General features: G+C 39.1%; 1 long non-coding RNA gene and 5 other non-coding genes across 6 annotated transcripts; 1 reads left to right on the top strand and 5 right to left on the bottom strand.

The window, feature by feature from the left end:
• The first annotated feature begins 881 nt into the window (after nucleotides 1-881).
• LOC138895047 (uncharacterized) lies at nucleotides 882-2,722 on the top strand. Its single transcript, XR_011409278.1, has 2 exons — nucleotides 882-1,652; nucleotides 2,360-2,722. It is a non-coding gene; the product is annotated as an uncharacterized lncRNA (long non-coding RNA).
• A 13,513-nt stretch (nucleotides 2,723-16,235) lies between these two features.
• LOC117274179 (small nucleolar RNA R71) lies at nucleotides 16,236-16,342 on the bottom strand. Its single transcript, XR_004504266.1, has one exon. It is a non-coding gene; the product is annotated as a small nucleolar RNA R71 (small nucleolar RNA).
• Nucleotides 16,343-16,402: 60 nt separating this feature from the next.
• On the bottom strand, nucleotides 16,403-16,509 carry LOC117274175 (small nucleolar RNA R71). The gene has a single exon (XR_004504262.1). It is a non-coding gene; the product is annotated as a small nucleolar RNA R71 (small nucleolar RNA).
• Nucleotides 16,510-17,155: 646 nt separating this feature from the next.
• On the bottom strand, nucleotides 17,156-17,262 carry LOC117274178 (small nucleolar RNA R71). The gene has a single exon (XR_004504265.1). It is a non-coding gene; the product is annotated as a small nucleolar RNA R71 (small nucleolar RNA).
• Nucleotides 17,263-17,322: 60 nt separating this feature from the next.
• Nucleotides 17,323-17,429, bottom strand: LOC117274177 (small nucleolar RNA R71). The gene has a single exon (XR_004504264.2). It is a non-coding gene; the product is annotated as a small nucleolar RNA R71 (small nucleolar RNA).
• An 843-nt stretch (nucleotides 17,430-18,272) lies between these two features.
• On the bottom strand, nucleotides 18,273-18,379 carry LOC117274176 (small nucleolar RNA R71). Its single transcript, XR_004504263.1, has one exon. It is a non-coding gene; the product is annotated as a small nucleolar RNA R71 (small nucleolar RNA).
• Between the last annotated feature and the right edge of the window lie 2,993 nt (nucleotides 18,380-21,372).

Raw genomic sequence — 21,372 nt, 5'->3', positions numbered from 1 at the left:
AGAAAATAGCCCCCCCACCCCTAACAATTGATAACTTATAATTTTAACCTTTTAAAAACTATAAATAGCCCCCATCTTTGTAACGACCCGATCGGTCGTTTTGAGAGCTGTAGCCCCGTTCCCCAATTTACTGCTCATTTTGTACTTTATAGCTGTTATGTGATTTGCCGAGGTAGTCGGTTCGGGTCCGAAGAGATTTCAGAATGAATTGAGACACTTAATCTCAAGGTTGAAAGCTTAAGTTGAAATGGTTGACCGGATGTTGACTTATGTGTAAACGACTCCGAAATGGAGTTTTGAGGGTTCCGTTAGCTCCGTTGGGTGATTTGGAGGTCCATAGTGGAATTAGGCTTGAATTGGCGAAAGTTGGAAAATTTGATGATTTATGGAAAGTTTGATCGAAGGTGAAATTTTTGATATCAGGGTCGGATTTCGATTCCGGAAGTTGGAGTAGGTCCGTAATGTCAATTATGACTTGTGTGCAAAATTTGAGGTCAATCAGATTTGATTTGATAGGTTTCGGCATCCAATGTACAAGTTTGAAAATTTAAAGTTTCAATGTGCAATTCGTGTTTTTAGCGTTGTTTGATGTGATTTAAAGGCTCGACTAAGTTCGTATGTTATTTTAGGACTTGTTTGTGTAATTGGTTGAGGTCCCAGGGGCCTCGAGTGAATTCCAGGTGGTTAACGAATTGAATTTGTGCTTGTGAGAATGGCTGAAGTGCACCAGTTCTAGTGCAATCGCACATGCGCAAGATTGCCCGCAGGTGCGAGCTCGCAGAAGGGAGCATTTGGGCCCAGATGCAGCACTGGAGGAGATGGCCTGTGGTCGCAGGTGCGGTATGAAGGCAGCAGAAGCGGAGTCGATTCTGCGGAAAAATGATCGCAGAAGCGGACGAGTGTTTGGGAGGCCTGTCCGCAGAAGCGAACGTGTTCGCGCAGATGCGCACCCGCAGAAGCGAGATTTGGACCGCAAAAGCGGAACTAGGCAAGGGAGATGGGATCGTAGAAGCGGCTTGGAGGCTCGCAGAAGCGGAGTGAAAGGACGCAGGAGCGGAAGAAGTCGCAGATGCGGGTAAGGGGCAGCAAATGCAGCGTCGCAGAAGCGGTTAATTGTCCGCAGAAGTGGAAGTGCTGGCAGAACACTTAAATAGAAGGGTCGCGATTTTTGCTTCATTCTTTAACATTTTGAGCTCGGGCTTTGGTGATTCATGAGGAGAGTTTCGAAGGGATTCTTGAGGTAAGTCCCTTGTGCTCATTTTTGATCAATAATATTGTTTCCCCATTGAATTTCCACCTAGTTTGTGTGTATTTAAGGTGGAATTTGGAAGTTTGAGGTAAGGGATTTGGAGAGTTTAAATTGGGGATTTGAGTAGCGATTCGGTGTCGGATTTTGATAAATTTGGTATGGTTGGATTCGTGGTCGAATGTGTGTTCGTATTTTATGACTTTTACCCGATTTTGAGACGTGGGCCGGGTCGACTTTTTGGGCTGAATTTTTAGTTATTTGCTAAAGTCGTAATTTCATTATTTAAAATTAGTTTCTTGCAATTATATTTATAGTATGAAATTATTTTGGCTAGATTCGGGCCAATCATAGTCGGAAAATCGAGGGAAAGACATTCTTATTGACTGATTGAGCTTGGTTTGAGGTAAGTGACTTGTCTAACCTTGTGTGGGGGGAAATCCCCTCAGAATTTGGTATTGTTGTAATAATTTATGATATGTGAGTGCCGTGTACGCGAGATGACGAGTGCGTACACGGGCTAAATGTAGACATTCCAGTTCTTGCTGAGTAGTCTTCTTTTAATTCCTTAATTGAGTTGCCTTAGCATGTGTAGTTATCATGTTTAGCCTAGTGTCACATGTTTACGTGTCTTAACTCTTACTTGCAATCTGTGCAACATACTTAGATGAATTGCCTGCTTCCTTGATTTTGTATTCAGTCTTTAACTCTAGGATTCCTTGCTGTAAATTCGTTTGTCCATAAGTTATGAGTTGTGTATTTACTTTTGGCACTACGAGGCGGTACCTCGGGAGCTCCCCTATTGCATATTTACCTTTGGGACTACGAGGCGGTACCTCAGGAGCTCCCCTGTTACATATTTACTTTTGGGACTACGAGGCGATATCTCGTGAGCTCCCATGTTGCATATTTACTTTTGGGACTATAAGACGGTATCTCGGGAGCTCCCTTGTCGTGTATTTACATTTGAGACTACAAGGCAGTACCTCGGGAGCTCCCCTATTGTTAATCTCTATTTGTTGTGTAGTTACATTTCCTTAATTTCTCATTGTGATATTCTCAGTCATTTCATTATATTATTATATCTTTTACCTTGTTTCTTTTATCTAGTAGGGCCCTAACATGAACTCGTCACTACTCTACCGAGGTTAGGCTTGACACTTATTAGGTATCGTTGTGGTGTACTCATGCTACTCTTCTGCATATATTTTGTGAAGATCCAAGTTCTTCCTACCAGGCGAGATACCGGTAAGATAGCCTGTACGTGGAGACTTCAAGGTACATCTGCCAGTATCTGTAGACCTCGGAGTCCCCGCCTATCCTTATTATACTGTTTATCCTTATTCTCTTTAGACTCTGAAGTATAGAGACACTTAGCATTTCTCTTAGAAGCTTGTGACTTATTTATACCGGGTTTTGGGAGTTATAATTATTTGAATCGCAGTTTCTATTTATATTTCACGTGTTGAGATTTGAGTTCAATTTTTTTTATATTCAGTTATTCCACAAATTGTTAGGCTTATCTAGTCTTAGAGACTAAGTGCCATCACGACATCCTACGGAAGAAAACTGGGGTCGTGACAATCTTCTTCATTTGTTTTTCATAATTTGCTCTCTTACTACTCTAATTCTTTCTCAATTCTCTCTTGATAGTATTGCTTATTGCTCTCAAATTCTCAATTACTTATTATTTCAAGTTTCATCAAATATTTACTTTAGCCACTAAAAAATTATAATTATCAAATATCAAGTATTCAAGTGAAGTGTGGTATTAGTATAATCAAATATCAATTGAAATATGATATCAAATTTAGTGCGGCATCCGGACTCCCGGTACATTCGTTCCATCTCTTTCTCTTCTCTGGTGTTTATTTTTATTTTATTATTTAGAATTATTAATTTACTTTTTTAATTTAATTTATATAATGGATATATTTAGAGCAGCCAAAAAAATGTATACTAGTAGGGGTGGTAGTAGTAAGAGTAAAAATTCTAAAAGATCAAGAGGTGGTACTGGTTCTTCTAGTAGCTTTATACATATTTCTGAAAGATCACCTCAAAATTTAAATGTAGATTATGAGCAACATCAAGAAGATTATGTTATTTATGATAATTTAGATGATATTCAATTACCTGATGTGATGACCCAAAAAGTCATCTTTAAATTTAATAATTATTTCAGTATTCTAAGACCTCAAAAAGCACTATTCATCATTCCTTGGCTTGCGTGCGCAGTCCGTATAATTTTTCGGAAAGTTTTTATATGAAAAATCGATTAAAATGTGAAAAAGAGCCTTAAAACTCAATTTATTTTGAAAAACCGGACTCAGATCAATATTTTGACTGTTTCGGTAGGTCCATATCATGATTTGGGTCTTGGGCGTATGCCCGAAATTTAATTTGGAGGTCCCTAGCTTGAATTATCGCCAGTTGGCGAAAACTAGAAGCCTAAGGCTTAAAGATTTTAAAGTTTGACCACAAATTGACTTTTATTGATATCGTTATCGGATTCGAATTTTGAAATTTTTTATAGGTCCATTATGTCATTTATGACTTGTGTGCAAAATTTGAGATCAATCGGACTTGATTTGATAGGTTCCAGCGTCGTTTGTAAAAATTGAAAGTTTCAAATTTCATTAGACTTGAATCTATGTGTGATTCGTGTATTTAGTGTTGTTTGATGTAATTTGAGATTTCTATTAAGTTTGTATGATATTTTAGGACTTGGTGGTGTATTTGGTTGAGGTCCCGGGGGCCTCGGGTGAGTTTCAGATGGTTAACGAGTTGAATTTTGGACTTGGAACTCTGCTGGAATTTTTTTGATGCATTGTCTGATTTCCTTCTTCGCGTTCGCGATAGAGGTTTCGCATTTGCGAAGAGGAACTGGAGGCAGGTGAAAGTTACTCTTCACGTTCGCGAAGAGGGGACCGCGTTCGCAAATGGGTAGATGGCAGTGTTCATCGCGAACGCGTGGGAGCGTTCACGTTCGCGAAGAAGGGCAAGGCCTGGCCGGGCACCGGGCGATATAAGGCTTCGCGTTTGCGTAGAGGAGACTGCGTTCGCGAAGGCCAAGTTTGGCAAGGCATCGCGTTCACGATACTGACCTCGCGTTCGCGAAGAAGAAATCCGGGGCAACACAAAAATGTGCTTCGCGAACGCGAGGGTGCTATCGCATTCGCGAAAAAGCAATTCCTGGACAGCAGAACTTATGTTTGTTGAAATGGGATTTCGTCCCATTTTTCATTATTCAAGTTGTTTAGCTCGGGTAAGGCGAATTTTAGGCGATTTTCATAGAAAAATATTGAGGTAAGTGTTCCTTATCCTATATTAATTATATTTCATGATTTCATACTCATTTACATCACAAATTCGTGAATTTATGGAAGAAAAATCAGATTTTTATAAAATCTTCCAATAATGTAAAATGAAGATTTGAAAGCCAATCCGATGTCGGAATTCAATAACTTTTATATGGTTGAACTTGTATCAGAACGAGTGTTCGTATTTCGTGAGTTTTTTGGGATTCGAGACGTGGGCCCCAATGTCAATTTTTGAGATGAATTTCGGATTTTTATCCGAAAAATTAGTAAATTCATATAGAATTAAATCCTACGATTTGTACTTAGTATATTGAATTGTACTAGATTTGAGGATTTCAGACACGAATTTGCGAGGTAAAGGTTTAATGAATTGTTGAATTTGGTTGCAAAGCGAGGTAAGTGTCGTGGTTAACCTTGACTTGAGAGAATAGAACCCTTGATTTGTTTGCTATGTGAATTTCATGTGTAATGATGTATAGGCAAGGTGAAGAGTGCCTATACTTTGTCAAATAAATTATTTGCTTAATTATTTAAACATCTTAAATTATTTTAAGACACGAATTAATTGTTATAATAATTGTTTTTCTCCTATTCCTTGTCAAATATTAATTCTTAAATTCCTGCAATAATTGTTACATGCGTATTTGATTTATGTGTCTTAATTGCTATTTGACATTTAGCATAATAAATATTATACTGCCTATTTTCTCCCTGATTTCCATAATTAATTGCTACTTGTCATTGTTTGTTTCGTAAATAAATTATAATTATTATATGCCTTGATGCTTAATAGTTTCTCATTGAACGTGGCATTTATTGGAGTATTTTTATTACATTTAAGAGTTGTTAAAATATATGGGGGGATCGGGTTGCATGCCGCAACGGAAATAAAAATAAATATATTGGGGGATCGGGTTGCACGCCGCAATAGAGTTATTTAAAGTTTATATTGGGGGATCGGGTTGCACGCCGCAACAAATTTATTTAAAGTTTATGTTGTTGGAGCGGGTTGCACGCCGCAATGAAAATTTATCGAGGAATTATATTGTTGGGGCGGGGTGCACGCCGCATTGGAAATTGATTGAAATAATAATTGGTTATGATTACCGAGTTGACTTCAGCTGTTAAAATGAGTTACCTGATTTATTTCTAATATTGTTGTTGTAATGTAAGTGACCTGCCTTATCCTCGTCACTACTTCGTCGAAGTTAGGCTCGGCACTTACCAGTACATGGGGTCAGTTGTACTGATATTACACTCTGCACTTCTTGTGCAGATTTCGAAGTTGGTCCTAGCGTCGTACTGTAGATTTGCCCGGATATAGCTACCAATGGAGACTTGAGATATAACTGCACAACGTTCGCAGTTCTGAAGTCCCTCTCTATCTTATCTCAGTTGTGTATTATATTTCAAACAACTTGAATTTATTTCAGACCTTTATCTGTATCATTCTAGAAGCTCGTGCACTTGTGACTCTAGTTCTGGGGTTAGTATTTAGATATCGCGATTATTTTGGAATATTCACTTTATTTCGGACTTTATTTCCGTATTTGTTTTCTTGTTATTAATTAATTTAAAATTTTGTTAAAAATGGTTAATTATATTCTAACGTTGGCTTGCCTAGCAAGTGAAATATTAGGCGCCATCACGGTACCGAAGGAGGGAATTTCGGGTCGTGACAGTTGGTATGAGAGCACTAGGTTACATAGGTTTCATGAGTCACGAGCAAACTTAGTGGAGTCTGAAGGATCGGTACGGAGACGTCTGTACTTATCTTTCAGAGGTTATGAAGTTTAGGAACAATATCACTTCTTTCTTATCCTCTCTTGCGATTGTATTCTATCATCGATGATTGAACCATTCTGTTCTTATTCTTTCGCAGATGGCGAGGACACGTAATACATCTACCGACTGACAGGAACCAGATCCCCTGGTGGCAACTATGGCCAGGGGTAGAGGTCGAGGTCGTGCTAGAGGCCGAGGCAGAGGTAGAGCTTAGTCTAGAGCTCGAGCAACAACACCTGTTGTAGAACTCAGGTGGATCTTCAGGAGGAGGTTCCAGTTCGGAATGTACCAGTTGGACCAGTTCAGGTCCCGAAAGGATTCATAGGTGCTCAGTGCTTTAGGACGCTCTAGTATGTTTGGTGAGTCTTATGGAGGGCGTGGCCCTGAATGGTACATTTCCAGTGGCACCAGCAGTATCACAGGCTGGGGGAGGAGCACAAACTCCCACTACTGATAAGATGGCTCCCCAGAATCAGTCTCCAGCAGTCCCGCCAGTTGGGATAGTTTAGCCAGTTGTTGCGGCGCAGGACGGTGATAGGCCCTCCATGTCTTCTGAGTCCTTATTGAGACTGGATAAGTTTACTAAGCTCTTTCCAATTCACTTTAGTGGTACACCTTCTGAGGACCCAAAGGATTACGTTTCCATGAGGTGATGCGGAACATGAGTATAGTTGAGACCAATGGGGTCAATTTAGCTGTATTTCAGATGACGGGTTCTGCCAAGAAGTGGTGGAGAGATTATATGTTGACCAGACCAGTCATATCGCCTGCATTGACCTGGGAGCAGTTTTCACGGCTATTTCTAGAGCAATTCCTCCCTATCACATTGAGAGAGGATTACCGTAGGCAATTTGAGCGTCTATAACAATGCAGTATGACTATTGCTCAGTATGAGTCCCGTTTTGTGGATTTAGCCCGTCATGCTATCATTTTACTACCTATTGAGGGAGAAAGAGTGAGGAGGTTTATTGAGGGACTCACTCACCCTATCAGGCTTCAGATGGCCAAGGAGACCGGAAGTGTGATTTCCTTTCAGGCGACTACTAATGTCGCGAGGAGGATCGAGATGATTCTTGCACAGGAGAGATGGTAGAGGTCTGATAAGAGGACTCATCAGTTCGGTGGTTTCAGTGGTGCCTCGTCTGGAGGCAGGGATAATTTTGGTAAGGGTCATCCCTATAGACCATTTCATTCAGCACTTCAGGCATCTCCCGGTGCTTCAGGGAGTCACGGTCCTATTATGCCTTACCCTGAGGCAGCCAATATTTAGTACACATTCAGCTCCTATTAGTGCACCATCACTCCAGAGTTACTACAACGGTTATCTAGCCTGTTCGGGTCAGCTTCAGGTTCAGCAGCCACGATATTAGGATGGGTGTTAAGAGTGTGGTAACATTGGTCACATCGAGAGGTATTGCTCTAGGTTGTCGAGTAACAGATCTCGGCAGGATTCTCATGCCATCATACCGCCACCGGTTGCTTCACCACCTGCTCAGCCAGCTAGAGGTAGGGGTCAGGCAGCTAGAGGTAGAGGTCAGGCCATTAGAGGTGAAGGTCAGACCGTTAGGGGTGGAGGCCAGCCAGTTAGAGGCCTTCCTAGAGACGCAGTTCAGAGTGGTAGGGCCCAACCCCAATTTTATGCTTTTCCATCTTGGCCTGAGGCTGAGTCATCCGATGCCGTGATCACAGGTACTATTCCAATTTTCCATAGAGATGCTTCAGTTCTATTTGATCCACGATCTACTTATTCCTATGTGTCCTCCTATTTTGCTTCATATCTGGTTGTGCTTCGTGATTCTCTGAGTGCTTCTCTATGTGTATCTACACCGATGGGAGACTCTATTGTAGTAGACCATGTCTATTGTTCGTGTGTGGTTACTATTGGTAGTCTTGAGACTAGTGTGGATCTTCTACTTCTTGATATGGTAGATTTTGATGTCATCTTGGGTATGGATTGGCTGTCACCTTATCATGCTATATTGGATTGTCATGCCAAGATAATGACCCTAGCCATACCGGGGTTACCTCTGTTAGAGTGTAAATGAACTCCTGGTCATTCTACAAGCAGGGTTATTTCTTATATGAAGGCTTGACGTATGGTCGAGAAAGGGTGTCTAGCCTATTTGGCTTATATTCGCGATCCCAGTGCGGATGTTCCTTCTATGGACTCAATACCAGTTGTTCGTTAATTTCCAGAAGTATTTCCTACAGATTTGCCGGGGATAGCACCCGACAGAGATATTGACTTATGTATTGATTTAGCTTCGGGCACTCATCCCATTTCTATCCCACCATATCGTATGGCCCCGCTAGAGTTGAAAGAATTGAAGGAGCAGTTACAAGACTTGCTTTATCAGGGATTCATTAGACCTAGTGTCTCTCCCTAGGGTGCACCAGTATTATTTGTAAAGAATAAAGATAGTTCAATGCGAGTGTATATAGATTATCATCAGTTGAACAAGGCTACTATCAAGAACAAGTATCGCCTGCCAAGAATTGATGACTTATTCGACCAGTTTCAGGGTGCCAAGGTGTTTTCAAAGGTCGACTTGAGGTATGGTTACCATCAGTTGAAGATTAGGGTATCTGATGTCCCTAAGACAACTTTTCGGACTCGGTATGGGCATTACAAATTCCTAGTGATGTCATTTGGGTTGACAAATCCCCCAGCAACATTTATGGATTTGATAAATCTAGTGTTCAAGCCATATTTGGATTCTTTTGTGGTTGTATTCATTGATGATATATTGATTTACTCTAGCAGTCAAGAGGAGCACGGGCATCATCTTCGGAGTGTGCTTCAGACCTTGAAGAATAATCAGTTATATGCTAAATTTTCAAAATGCGAGTTTTGGTTAAACTCAGTTGCCTTTTTGGGGCATGTTGTATCGGAAGAAGACATAAAGGTGGATCATAAGAAGATTGAGGTTGTTCAGAATTGGCCTAGACCTATATAAGTTATAGAGATCCGGAGTTTCCTGGGTTTGGCAGGTTATTATCGTCGGTTCGTGGAAGAGTTTTCATCTATAACAAGCCCATTGACTAGACTGACCCAGAATGGTGACCCAATCAGATGGTTAGACGAGTATGAGTTGAGCTTTCAGAAGCTTAAGACTGCTTTGACTACGACGCCAGTGTTGGTATTACCCACAGGTTCAAGATCTTATATGGTATATTGTGATGCATATCACATTGGGCTTGGTGCAGTATTAATGCAAGATGGCATGGTGATTGCATACGCGTCGCGGCAATTGAAAGTTCACGAGAAGAATTATCCTGTTCATGACTTAGAATTGGCAGCCATTGTTCATGCGCTGAAGATTTGGAGGCATTACATTTACGGTATCTCGTGTGAGGTATTTACTGATCATCGTAGCTTACAATATCTGTTCAAACAAAAGGATCTCAATTTGAGGCAGAGAAGATGGTTGGAGTTGTTGAAGGACTATGATATCACTATTTTGTATCACCCTGGAAAGGTCAATGTGGTGGCCGATGCTTTGAGTAGAAAGGCTGTGAGTATGGGCAGTCTTGCATATATTCCGGTTGGTAAGAGGCCGTTAGCTGCAGATGTTCAGACTTTGGCTATTCAGTTCGTGAGGTGAGATGTTTTAGAACCCAGTCGGGTTCTAGCTTGCACAGTAGCCCAGTCTTCTTTATATGAGCACATCAGAGAGCGACAGTATGATGATCCTCATTTATTTGTCCTTAAGGACATGGTGCGGCACAGTGATACCAAACAGGTTGCTGTGGGGAAAGATGGAGTTATGTGAATGCAGGGTCGTATTTGTGTGCCTAATGTGGATGGGCTTCGTGAATTAATTCTGGAAGAGGCCCACAGTTCCAGGTATTCTATTCATCCAGGTGCCGCCAAAATGTATCAAGATTTGCGGTAATATTATTGGTGGAGGAGAATGAAGAAAGATATAGTTGCATATGTAGCTCGGTGTCTAAATTGTCAGCAAGTCAAGTACGAACATCAGAGACCTGGTGGTTTGCTTCAGAAGTTAGAAATTCCCAAGTGGAAGTGGGAGCGTATCACTAAGGATTTTGTTGTTGGGCTCCCACTGACTCAGAGAAAATTTGACGCAGCTTAGGCCATTGTGGATAGGTTGACCAAGTCAGCACATTTAATTCCAGTGGCAGTTACCTATTCTTCAGAGCGGTTAGCTGAAGTTTATATTCGTGAGATTGTCCGCCTTCACGGTGTGCCCGTGTCTATTATTTCAGATCGAGGTACGTAGTTTACCTCATACTTTTGGAGGGCTGTACAGCGTGAGTTAGGCACGCGGGTTGAGTTGAGTACAATATTTCATCCACAGACAGACAGACAAAGTAAATATCCACACATTTTCACCAGCTCAGGTACTTTTTCTAATTCCGTTCTAGGACAAACGTTTGTTTTAGAGGTGGAGAATGTGATGACCCAAAAGGTCATCTTTAAATTTAATAATTATTTATGTATTCTAAGACCTCTAAAAGCACTATTCATCATCCCTCGACTTGCGTGCGCAGTCAGTATAATTTTTCGAAAAGTTTTTATATGAAAAATTGTTTAAAATGTGAAAAAGAGCTTTAAAACTCAACTGAATTGACTTTGGTCAACGTTTTGAGTAAACAGACTCATATCCGTATTTTGACAGTTTCGGTAGGTCATTATAATTTGGGACTTCGGCATATGCCCGGAATTTAATTTAGAGGTCCCTAACTTGAATTATCACCAGTTGGCGAAAACTAGAAGCCTAATGGCTTAAATTTTTTAAAGTTTGACCACAAATTAACTTTTATTGATATCAGGGTCAGATTTGAGTTCTAAAATTTTCTTAGGTCCATTATGTCATTTATGACTTGTGTGCAAAATTTGAGATCAATCGGAATTGATTTGATAGGTTCCGGCGTCGTTTGTAGAAATTGGAAGTTTCAAAGTTCATTAGGCTTGAATCTATGTGTGATTCGTGATTTAGTGCTGTTTGATATAATTTGAGGTTTCGACTAAGTTCGTATGGTGTTTTAGGACTTGGTGGTGTATTTGGTTGAGTTCCTGGGGGCCTCGGGTGAATTTCAGATGGCTAACGGGTTGAATTTTGGACTTGGAACTGTGCTGGAATTGTTTTAATGCACTGTTTGGTTTCCTTTTTCGTGTTCGCGATAGAGGTCTCGCGTTCGCGAAGAGGAACTGGAGGCAGGCGAAATTTACTCTTCGCGTTCGCGAAAAGGGGACCGCGTTCGCGAAGGGGTAGAGGGCAGTGTTCATCGCGAACACGTGGGAGCGTTCGCATTCGCGAAGAAGGCCGAGGCCTGGCCGTGCACCAGGCGATAAGGCTTCGTGTTCGCGTAGAGGAGACCACGTTCGCGAAGGCCAAGTTTGGCAAGGCATCGCGTTCGCGAGACTGGCATCGCGTTTGTGAAGAAGAAATCTGGGGCAAAAAAAAAATGTGCTTCGCGAACGCGAGGGTGCTATCACGTTCGCGAATAAGAAATTCCTGGATAGCAAAACTTAAGTTCTGGAAATGGGATTTCGTCCCATTTTTCATTATTCAAGATTTTGAGCTCGGGTAAGGCGATTTTTGGGAGATTTTCACGGAAAAACATTGGGGTAAATATTTCTTATCCTATATTAATTATATTTCATGATTCCATACTCATTTACATCATAAATCCGTGAATTTATGGAAGAAAAATCAATTTTTTATAAAACTTTCAAAAATGTAAAATGAAGATTTGAAAGCCAATCCGATGTCAGAATTCGATAATTTTTATATGGTTGAACTTGTATCGGAACGGGTGTTCGTATTTCGTGAGTTTTTCCGGAATTCGAGACTTGGGCCCCACTATCAATATTTGAGATGAATTTCAGATTTTAATCCGAAAAATTAGTAAATTCATATGGAATGAATTCCTGCAATTTGTACTGAGTATATTGATTTGTTTATGACTAGATTTGAGGATTTTAGACACAAATTCGCGAAGCAAAGGTTTATTGGATTCTTGAATTTGATTGCAAAGCGAGGTAAGTGTCGTGGTTAACCTTGACTTGAGGGAATAGAACCCTTGAATTATTTGCTATGTGAATTTCATGTGTAACGATGTATAGACAAGGTGACGAGTGCCTATACTTTGTCAAATTAATTATTTGCTTAATTATTTAAACATCTTAAATTGTTTTAATATACGAATTAATTGTTATAATAATTATTTCTCTCCTATTCCTGGTCAAATATTAATTCTTGAATTCCTGCAATAATTGTCACATGCTTATTTGATTTATGTGTCTTAATTGCTACTTGACATTTAGTATATTAAATATTATACTGCCTATTTTCTCCCTGATTTCCACAATTAATTGCTACTTGTCATTGTTTGTTTCATAAATAAATTATAATTATTGTATGCCTTGATGCTTAATAGTTTCTCATTGAACGTGATATTTATTGGAGTATTTTTATTACATTTAAGAGTTGTTAAAATATATGGGGGGATCGGATTGCACGCCGCAACGGAAATGAAAATAAATATATTGGGGGATCGGGTTGCACGCCACAACAGAGTTATTTAAAGTTTATATTGGGGGATCGGGTTGGACTCTGCAACAGATTTATTAAAGTTTATATTGTTGGAGCGGGTTGCATGCCACAACGGAAATTTATTGAGGAATTATATTGTTGGTGCGGGTTGCACGCTGCAACGGAAATTGATACTAATAATAATTGGTTATGACTCCCGAGTTGACTTCAACTGTTAAAATGAGTTACCCGATTTATTTCTATTATTGTTATTATTATTATTATTATTATTATTATTATTATTATTATTATTATTATTATTATTATTATTATTATTATTATTGCGTACATGGTAATGTAAGTGACCTGCCTTAGCCTCGTCACTACTTCGTCGAGGTTAGGCTCGGCACTTACCAGTACATTGGGTCGGTTGTACTGATACTACACTTTGCACTTGTACAGATTTCAGAGTTGGTCCCAGCGTTGTACTGTAGATTTGCCCGGATATAGCTACCAGTGGAGGCTTGAGGTATAACTGCACAACGTTCGCAGCTCTGAAGTCCTCTTCTATCTTATCTCAGTTGTGTATTATATTTCAAAAAACTTGAATTTATTTCAAACCTTTATCTGTATCATTCTAGAAGCTCGTGCACTTGTGACTCCAGTTCTGGGATGGTATTTAGATATCGTGGTTATTTTGAAATATTCACTTTATTTTAGACTTTATTTCCGTATTTGTTTTCTTGTTATTAATTAATTTAAAATTTTGTTAAAAATGGCTAATTATATTCTAACGTTGGCTTGTCTAGCAAGTGAAATTTTAGGTGCCATCACGGTCCTGAATGTGGGAATTTTTGGTCGTGATACATGATAATCTTGAAACACCACCACCTACACCTGGTACTGCTAGTCAAAATACTAGGGGTGGAGGTCATGGTAATACAGGTAGGCCTCCCCTCCCTATTAAGAAGAATCGATGATTAAGAAGTAAGTGTTGGCAATTTTTTGAAAGACTAGAAGAGATAAAAATTATGTAAGATGTCAAAATTTGTTAGGAAGTTTATAAACATGAGACCAGAAGTAAGCAAGGGGGAACAGGTCAACTTCGTAGGCACATGGTAGATAACCACCATATTGCATGGGGTGCTGATGAGGAATATGGCTAACAAAAACTTAACTCGGGTACTGATGGTAGGTTATAATTGCGTATTTTAGTCGCTTATTGCACTCTAATTCACTGCACTTTACTCGTTTTGAGCTTTCATTGATATTCTTTTGCACTTATTGTGTGTTTATGACTTGTAGGAGTGATTTCGAGCTATGTAGATGTTATGGAATGAATTCGAGCTATTTGGAGCTTTGAAGTCTGAGTAAAATCCCAAGGGATTAAGGTGGGATCGTGTTCAAAAGTCGAGAACCAAGTGTGGATGTCAAAAAGCAAGATTCAATCTATTCTCTTAGAAAAATGGCTTGCCGCGGTGCGTGGGGCGACACGTGGTACACCGTGGCTGTACAAAAGCTGATGCCTGATAGATGTTGAGTATTTCCCCACTAATGCCTCACATGGCGCGTCTCCCCATGCGGCGCGCCTGTGCAATTGTACAGAGTGAATGTCCTATTTCGGACATGAGAAGGTGGTTTCGTCTGGGACCGACCCTACTTGATATATTCAACCTAAGGAGGCTAAGGAGAAGTCGGAAGACACAAGCACAAGGATTTCATCATTCCTTCCTCACTCAAGACCCGAGTTTGGATTGAATTTATGTTTTCCTATACTTTAACTTTATTTGTGATGAATTTCTCCATATCTATGGAGTAGTACTCTTTAGGTTTTGATGAATTTGGTGCATTGATGGTTGTTTGCGGATTATAGCGCTAGTTTATGTATTGAATCATTTTTGGATAATTTAATTGTTGCATCTATATTCACTTGTTCATGTAATCGAGAGAGGCATAACTTGTGATATCTTTGCATTATAATGTTGGTTGAGTTCATTAATTCTTCTTAGTCATCGAAAGAGGTTAGTTGAATAATGGTTAAGCCTAGTTAGGAGAATAATCGAAAGAAATTTTCCTAAAGACCAATCCACTACGCATTCTTGAATATCTTCACGTGCTTAAATTGATTCATCTCATGAGGTTAAGACTTAATCGAGAGAGGAGTTTTTGCTGAACGTTTAAACTAATAATTGAGTGAATTCGAGAGACTCACTTACACATTAGAAGTGAATTATCTAGAATTAGATCCCAAACAATTATCTTGCACCTATCCTATTAAAACCCTATCTTCTCCCATTGATAACCTTCTTTCCTTATTACTTGTTTCGATTGTCATTAGTCAATAGCTTTAGACTCTTAGTTAATTTTAGTTAGAAATCATAGAAATCTCTATTGTTGATCATCTTGATTAGTAATCAAGTTAGAAACTACAAGAGTACTGTTTAAATCCAATCCATGTGGATACGATATTATACTATACTATATTTGATTAGTGAGAAACATTTAAGTGTGTGTTTTGCGCTCGTCAAATTTTGGCGCCGTTTCTGGGGATTGGCAATCAACAGTGTTTGAAATAGTTTGTAGTGCTAATTCAGGAATTGTTTTTCTTTTTATTTAATTTTATTTTTCTCTTTTGGCTCGTTGGTATTCTTTGACTGTGCGCAGGTTATAGGTTAAGATTGGTGCATGACTAGAACTTCTGCGAAGGAAGTGCTACCATACGAGCCAAAAATTGAAAAACAACTGCGACAACTGAGGAAGGAAAGAAGTCTCACCGAGACATTAGAAAAGGTTGGGCAATCCTCAACCAAAGAACTTATGGCTGGAAACGGTGAAGATAATGTAGCTTTTGCTGCGAGAGAAGTAGCCCACTGAAGAGAACAAGCTGCACAGAATGGTGAGGAAGCAACTATTAGAGATGCACAAATTATCTACGAAGAAGAGAGGGGTCGGAGAATTGCTCAAAATCAATTCTTGGCTGCAGATCAGTTCTAAAATATAGCTCCCGGGCCTGGGAGACCACTTGGCGATTATGCTAGACCGGTCTACAATTAAGGTTTATTAAGTGTTAGACCACCTCCAATTGCAGCAAACAATTTCGAGTTGAAGCAATGATTGCTTCAAACCCTTCAGAATTGTTGTGTCTTCAGAGGGAAGCAAAACAAAGACCCAAACACACATCTAATGGACTTTGAGGAGATTATGAACACCTTTTAATACAATGGTGTGTCACGAGATGCCGTGTACTTAAGGGAATTCCCCTTCATACTCAAGGATGATGAAAAGCAGTAGCTTCGAAGCTTACCCACATGATCGATTAGAACATGGGAGGAGATGACTAGAAAATTCCTTGATAAATATTTCTCCTCAGCTAAAACGGGCAAGTTTAGAAGAGGAATCTATAACTTTTGCCAGAAAGATACGAAAACTATTTTTGAAGCATGAGAGAGGTTTAATGAGATTGTTCGAAAATGTCAACATAGCGGAATTGAACTTTGGATGCAACTCCAAAGTTCCTTGATAAATATTTCTCCTCAGCTAAAACGGGCAAGTTTAGAAGAGAAATCTATAAATTAAGTCAGAAAGATGCGGAAACTGTTTTTGAAGCATGGGAGAGGTTTAAGGAGATCGTTTGAAAATGCCAACATAGCGGAATTGAACTTTGGATGCAACTCCAGGACTTTTGGGATGGATTGACACCGGCCTCACGTAAAACATTGAGCAATGCAGCTGGAGGCCCATTGATGAAGAAGACTCCAGAGGAGATAGTTATAATTCTTGATGAGTTATCTGAAGATGCAAATTAGTGGCCCTCTGAGAGTGCGGAAATAAGAAGATCAACTGGTGTTCACCAAGTGGATGCTAATATATCTATGCAGGTACAATTTGATGCTATGGCTAAAGAAATAAGGAAGTTGACCTTAGCCCCGATACAAAACGATCCTCACACAACTTGTGAAATCCCAAAGAAACAGTGAATGTTGTAACTCTGAGAAGTGGGCAAGGGTTGAAATATCCCACCTCGATCCAAATTGATGCGAAACTTGAAAAAGAAAGTGGGGAGCATTTGAAGAATGATGTTGATAAAAAGAAGAAGGGTCAATAAAAGCTGAGAAAAAGAAGAAGGGAGAAACATTGAGAAGGGAGGAACATTATGAGAGAGAGCATATGCCTTCTCTACCTTTCCCTCAAAAGCTATATAGAGAAGAGCTAGAATGTGCTTACCCACATGATCGATTAGAACATGGGAGGAGATGACTAAAAAATTTCTTGATAAATATTTCTCCTCATCTAAAACGGGCAAGTTTAGAAGAGGAATCTATAACTTTTGCCAGAAAGATACGGAAACTATTTTTGAAGCATGAGAGAGGTTTAAGGAGATTGTTCGAAAATATCAACATAGCGGAATTGAACTTGGGATGCAACTCCAAAGTTCCTTGATAAATATTTCTCCTCAGCTAAAACGGGCAAGTTTAGAAGAGAAATCCATAAATTCTGCCAGAAAGATACGGAAACTATTTTTGAAGCATGAGAGAGGTTTAAGGAGATTGTTCGAAAATGCCAACATAGCGGAATTGAACTTTGGATGCAACTCCAGGACTTTTGGGATGGATTGACACCGGCCTCACGTAAAACATTGAGCAATGCAGCTGGAGGCCCGTTGATGAAGAAGACTCCAGAGGAGATATTATAATTCTTGATGAGTTATCTGAAGATGTAAATTAGTGGCCCTCTGAGAGTGTGAAAATAAGAAGATCAACTGGTGTTCACCAAGTGGATGCTAATATATCTGTGCAGGTACAATTTGAGGCTATGGCTAAAGAAATAAGGAAGTTGACCTTAGCCCCGATACAAAACGATCCTCACACAACTTGTGAAATCCCAAAGAAACAGTGAATGTTATAACTCTGAGAAGTGGGCAAGGGTTGAAATATCCCACCTCGATCCAAATTGATGCGAAACTTGAAAAAGAAAGTGGGGAGCATTTGAAGAATGATGTTGATAAAAAGAAGAAGGGTCAGATAAAAGCTGAGAAAAAGAAGAAGGGTCAGATAAAAGCTGAGAAAAAGAAGAAGGGAGAAACATTGAGAAGGGAGGAACATTATGAGAGAGAGCATATGCCTGCTCTACCTTTCCCTCAAAAGCTATATAGAGAAGAGCTAGAATGTGCTTACCCACATGATCGATTAGAACATGGGAGGAGATGACTTGAAAATTCCTTGATAAATATTTCTCCTTAGCTAAAACGGGCAAGTTTAGAAGAGGAATCTATAACTTTTGCCAGAAAGATACGTAAACTATTTTTGAAGCATTAGAGAGGTTTAAGGAGATTGTTCGAAAATGTCAATATAGCGGAATTGAACTTTGGATGCAACTCCAAAGTTCCTTGATAAATATTTCTCCTCAACTAAAACGGAAAAGTTTAGAAGAGAAATCCATAAATTCTGCCAGAAAGATACGGAAACTATTTTTGAAGCATGGGAGAGGTTTAAGGAGATTGTTCGAAAATGCCAACATAGCGGAATTGAACTTTTGATGCAACTCCAGGACTTTTGGGATGGATTGACACCGGCCTCACGTAAAACATTAAGCAATGCAGCTGGAGGCCCGTTGATTAAGAAGACTCTTGAGGAGATAATTATAATTCTTGATGAGTTATCTGAAGATGCAAATCAGTGGCCCTCTGAGAGTGCTGAAATAAGAAGATCAACTGGTTTTCACTAAGTAGATGCTAATATATCTGTGCAGGTACAATTTGATGCTATGGCTAAAGAAATAAGGAAGTTGACCTTAGCCCCGATACAAAATGATCCTCACACAACTTATGAAATTCCAAAGAAATAGTGAATATTGTAACTCTGAGAAGTAGGCAAGTGTTGAAATATCCCACCTTGATCCAAATTGATGCGAAACTTGAAAAAGAAAGTGGGGAGCATTTGAAGAATGATGTTGATAAAAAGAAGAAGGGTCAGATAAAAAGCTGAGAAAAAGAAGAAGGGAGAAACCTTGATAAGGGAGGAACATTATGAGAGAGAGCATATGCCTGCTCTACCTTTCCCTCAAAAGCTATATAGAGAAAAGCTAGAATGTGCTGAAACAGGTTCATGTAAACTTACAATTCACAGTGCTCTCACAAATACCTTCTTATGCCAAATTCTTGAAGGAGATCCTTACAAAGAAAAGGAAAATAGAGTAGACCTCGGTGGTGAATCTCACAGAGCATTGCAGCGCGATATTGCAAAATAAACTCCCACTAAAGTGTGAAGGGAGTTTTACTATACCTTCCTCATTAGGAACTATCATTTTATTTTTGATAAATCTTTATGTGATTCTGGTGCCTCAATTAATTTAATGCCTCTATCTATTTATAGGAAACTGGAGAGATAAGGTCTGCACCAATATCTTTGCAGCTGGCAGGCCACACGACTATAATATCCGAGGGGACAATGGAAGATGTGTTAGTTCGGGTGGATAATTTCGTATTTCCTATGAATTTTATAGTGGTGAATATGGAGAAAAATAAGGAGGTCCCCCTTTATCCTAGGAAGACCATTCTTCGCAACGGGTAGAGCGATATTGGATATATACGAGAAAAAACTCATGCTTAGTGAAGGGCTCAAAAGAGAAGGCTGCGGCGAGCGAGAAAGATAAGTGTGGGGTGTACCCAAAAAGGCTGAGAAGAAGCTGTCTTCATGGTTGTGTGCATTAGTTTGGGCGCGAGGAATGGAGCCCGACTTCGACTCAGACCCCGACTAGATATTCAGAGAAGTTTCCTTTACCTTATGCTTTTTGATTGTGTGTCATGGGTACATGCCATAACGTAATCTGTAGGGTGGGGGATGTATGTATGTATGTATGTATGTATTTATTTTTAGTTGTAGCAGTTGGAGATAGAAAGGTTTTTGAAAAAACATAAAAATTATAAAATTTCGATAGGTGTATTTTTTTCGTATGTATGTATGTATATATGCATGTATGTATGTATGTATGTATATATGTATGCATGCATGTATATATGTATGTATGTATGTATGTATGCATGCATATTTGTATGCATGTATGCATGTATGTATGTATGTATGTATGTATGTATGTATGTATGTATGCATGCATGCATGCATGTATGTATGTATGCATGTATGTATGTATGTATGTATATATGTATGTTTGTATGTATGTATGTATGTATGTATGTATGTATGTATGTATGTATGTATGTATGTATATATGTATGTATGTATGTATGCATGCATATATGTATGTATGCATGTATGTATGTATGTATATATGTATGTATGCATGTATGTATGTATGTATGCATGCAAGTATGTATGTATGTATGTATGTACGTATGTACGTATGTACGTATGTACGTAGGTATGTACGTATATATGTATGCATGTATGTATGTATGTTTGTGCATATGCATGCATGTATGTATGTTTGTATGTATGCATACATATATACATACATGCATGTATGTATATATGCGTGTGTGTGTATGTATGTATGTGCATATGCATGCATGTATGTGTGTATATGCATATGCATGCGTGTATGTGCGTATGTGTGTATGTGTGTATGTATGTATGCGTGTATGTGTGTATGTGTCTATATGTGTATGTGTGTATGTGTGTATGTATGTATGTATGTGTGTATGTTGTGTCTGGTGTGTCAGGTGTGCCTGGTGTGTATGTTGTGTCTGGGGTGTGTGTGTGTGTGTGTGTGTGTTTGTTTGTATGTGTGTGTGTGTGCGCGTGTGCGTGTGCATGTCTGCGTGTGTGTATGCGTGTGTGCGTGCGTATATATGTGTGTGTGTGCGCGCGCGTATGTGTGCGTGTGTGTGTGTGTATGTGTGTGTGTATGTATGTATGTATGTATGTCTACGTGTGTGTGTGTGTGTATATATATGTGTGTGTGCGTGTGCGTGTGCGTGTGTATGTGTGTGTATGTATGTATGTATGTATGTATATGTGTGTGTGTGTATGTATGTATATATGTATGTATGTATGTATATATGTATGTATGTATGTATGTATATATGTGTGTATATGTGTGTGTATATGTGTGTGTGTGTATGTGTGTGTGTATGTGTGTATGTATGTATGTATGTATGTATGTATGTATGTATGTATGTATGCATGCATGCATGTATGTATGTATGTATGTATGTATGTATATATGTATGTGTGTGTGTATGTGTATGTATGTATGTATGTATGTATGTATGTATGTATGTATGTATGTATGTATGTATGTATGTATGTATGTATGTATGTATGTATGTATGCATGCATGCATGTATGTGTGTGTGTGTATGTGTGTGTGTGTGTGTGTGTGTGTGTGTGTATGTGTATGTGTGTGTGTGTGTGTATTGTTTTAGTAGTAGTAGTTGGAGATAGAATTTTTTTTGAAAAAAACATAAAAATTATAAAATTTCGATGGATATCATTTGACGGGTTTCTTGAGGGATTAAATTCGAAAGAAAAAGACAAAAAGATTTTCTTTTGTTAGGTAG

The sequence above is a fragment of the Nicotiana tomentosiformis genome, chromosome 7, assembly GCF_000390325.3.
Source record: "Nicotiana tomentosiformis chromosome 7, ASM39032v3, whole genome shotgun sequence".
Classification (NCBI taxonomy): Eukaryota; Viridiplantae; Streptophyta; class Magnoliopsida; order Solanales; family Solanaceae; genus Nicotiana; species Nicotiana tomentosiformis.
This window is presented reverse-complemented; position numbering and strand designations above follow the sequence as displayed.